Source organism: Etheostoma cragini, chromosome 8 (genome assembly GCF_013103735.1).
Source record: "Etheostoma cragini isolate CJK2018 chromosome 8, CSU_Ecrag_1.0, whole genome shotgun sequence".
Taxonomy (NCBI): Eukaryota; Metazoa; Chordata; class Actinopteri; order Perciformes; family Percidae; genus Etheostoma; species Etheostoma cragini.
Window position 1 is genome coordinate 10,339,912 of NC_048414.1, and position 3,550 is coordinate 10,343,461.

Genomic DNA, 3,550 nt, shown 5'->3' on the forward strand with positions numbered 1-3,550 from the left:
AAATCGCTCAGCTGCAGGCCTCTTTCACACAAGACATTTTGACTTTCAAAGTAGAAAAAGCACAAGTGTTACTTATAACTAACAACAAGAGTCCCAGGGAGAGTGAGAGTGAGCCACTAGGACAATACCATGACCCAGCACCTAAATGGAATTGAGCCATCATTCATTTCATTATTTACACCTGTGCTTTCCCTACTGTGACATTTCAAAATATCTTCTGTGGAAAAGGCCTATTATCTCATCTGTTATTCATTCTGCTATTCAAGACTGGACTTTGACTCAGCAGATTATACTTTATGTTCATTTATAAAAAAAAAAAAGTGTAAAGAAACAATGAATACAAAAAGGCTCCTGTTGTAACTATTTTAATGAACAAAGACACCCTTGATAATGTGATTACAAATTATTCTTAATATATTGTCTAGGAATTGTATGTTTATGTACAGTATTTTTTTAATGTTTTAAATCTTTGGAAAAAGTCAAAACAAGTGGGCAAGGATAAATTAGAAACCTCCAACTTGCTCTAGAAAATAATGAACTTCAGTCCTCAAAGCTGCAGGTACACTTGACATTTATTATCACATGTCGTAGTGTCATTCAGTTCAGAAGACTTAAGGATTTACTGTCACAGTTGATTGAAAGGTTAATAATAAAACACTAACAAACTAATATTTTAAATTGTGCTTTTTCAACACTACATGTTTTATATTTTTATGAAGTTAAAAAATGTGTGTATGGTGATCAATAAAAAACCAGCTGTTTCAGAGCAACACTGCCCTCTTGAGGAGGCATGACACAGTGTTGAATTAAAAGCTTTATTTTTTATTTATACTGAGACAACAATACACTCTTTCTGAAATCTTTTCTCAAGAGGATGACATTCTGATAAGGCATCCACCATCAAAAATTGCAAAAATATATTCCATTTCCCTTTCAACTTACTCTGAATTTTGCTGTGAAAAGAAGGGTCAAACTAATCAAAGATGAATCCTATAATAGGACAAACAAACAAAGCAATAAATAATGAAAGCTGTTCTCCTAGGTGAGTCATGATAGGCAACATGTTTGATTTCACGTTTCTGTTATTTTTCCAGCACCAAAAAAAACAATTAAACGCACAGGTATTACATTTGTTGAAATAGTGTGCTGGTCTGGAAGTAGAAAAGAAAGCAAAATCCAGGCAATTCTTTCAAATCTTTTCTTTTTTCATGTCTGAAAAAAGGTCAGCGCCAACAAACTATACATTTCATAATCTGATATCAACTTAATCTAAAAAAATTATGAACAGAGCACTTTGAACAGTGGCAACAGTGTGAAACTACGGATGTGTAAATACTGCTGACCCAAGTTTTTTTTTTTTCTCAAAATACCAATGATAGTTACATGCAGAGTGGCTCTGCTCTTTGAATGAAAAAGGCACCATCAGTAGTTGGCTCCTGCGACAGTAAAAAAAAAAAAACACATTACAGTTAGCACTTGAGAGGCCCCTTTCACTAATGGTCTGGTTAACATGAATGGTCCGATTATCTTTATTCATACAGATTAGACTAATATTCTGCCCATGCTGCAATTGGTTTGGTTACATGTTTTCTATAATTGACCAATACTACTTTAGTGGTAAACAGGAAGCCCTTAACTTAAAGTAGTTCTCTAAATGATTACCTTTAGGGTCTCATGGTCTAAATGGTGTTATGTTGATGTTTCAATCCCTCGATCATTCAGTACCTTTCTCTTTTGAATAACAAATTCTGTAAAACAGAAATGGTTTAGTATATCTGAGTAGACGTGGTTAAAACAATTAAACCATGCCTCACTGAAGTTCAGATCCAGTACCAGAACTGAGTTTTCAGTCATTTTGACTGGTCAGATATTCTCTCTAGTTGGGTGGAGCTACATTGTGTGGCTATTTGCTAGGCTCATCAAAATGTATATTTACAAAATAATCATAAAAATGTGAGGTCTGGCCCTGAGACGAGATCCAAACAGTCAAAATAAAATAAAAAAATTTAGTTGTACCGGAGCTTTAAAAATTCAGCATTTTCAGCTTTAATGGTATTTAATGCTCAAAATCTGGGTTTATTATTCTAATTTTTCCAATAGTCAGTGCTAATAAATATTCCTTATTTGGAAATGATCATATGTGCCAAGACAGAGCAACTGTTGCAAGTCCTACATCCTTGAAATACACCAGAAGTAACCCTCCACATGTAAAAAAACAACATACATTTAACTTATGCAGAAGAGCTGCTAAGTGTGTGACAATAAGCCCACTAAGTATTTTCACTGAGAAATCAAGATAAGCAAAGCACATTATTTTGTGTAGATTTCTGTAAGGACGAAAGTGGTGCTTGACTGAAGATTGGACAGTGAATTCAATCAGTTAGTTCATGATTATTTGACAGATTATGAGACAACAGATTAAGATAAAACAGAAAATAATTAAGACGTACATGAAAAAAACAACCAAGAACAACACAGATAACACAACTATCCAGTAACATTTATCCAGTAACTGAAGTTCCTTCAAAATAAAATACGTTTACGGAAAAAGGTTCAACCAAGAACATTTCAGAACAGGGATGGCATATTCTTGGAAATGTCAGACATGCGTGTTAAGGCAAATATTAGCTTAATCGTCCCATTTTAAGCCATGATTAAGACAACAGCTACATTGATGCAAACATCCAGAGAACACTGAAATCTGATCACTATTTCCTACTTAAGGCTACATCTAATTTTAACACCATTTTAAGGTGAAATAAAATGACACTTTGTGGTTATTCTGATGTACCTGTCTTGGGACAAATAACTCCAGAAAGTCTAAAACAAATGTAAAATCCCTGCTAGCAGCCTTTTAGAGGCCCGCCTGCTTCCTACACTCATCAGAACCAAAGTGGTATGAACTGAGTGACCGGCCCAGAGTGCCATCCTCCACACGCTTTACACGTGGGACTAAAAATTCCAAGGTCCATTTAGTTAAAGGCATCTCTATTGCAATCAATCTCAAGACTTCAACCCAAGAAAGATAGTAAATCAAAAAATGTGTGGACAAGCTTGATTACTTAGATAAAATACCCTGTTAACTTTTAAAATGGCCTGGAGAGTGAAAAGTTCTGTTTCAAAGGGCTTGTAGTCATAAGTCTACAGCGTAAATAAAGCATGATGACTGTGTGTACTGTGTATCAGTAAACAAACCTAGAACCAGAAGACTTGAGAGAGTTGATGATGAAAAGGCAGTTTGTGGTAGGCTACATGTGTGTGAAGTTGACACTAAATGTGCACAAGCACTTTCCTGGAACCAGCATTCCGGTACTGGGAGGAGTGGTTTTGTGGCATTCTAACATTTCTTAGAAATTACACAGGACATTGGTAGAACGCTACATGGTTAAGATTCCTTGTGATCAAAGCCTGAAGAATTTTGCATATAATGATTTAAACTTCATGTTGTAATAATTTTAGTGATACATTGAGATCTTTTTTTGTCCTGCAGAAATATAGCTTTTGTATGGACAACCTTTTGTTTGCATGAGGTCTGAACACATTGTTAGTG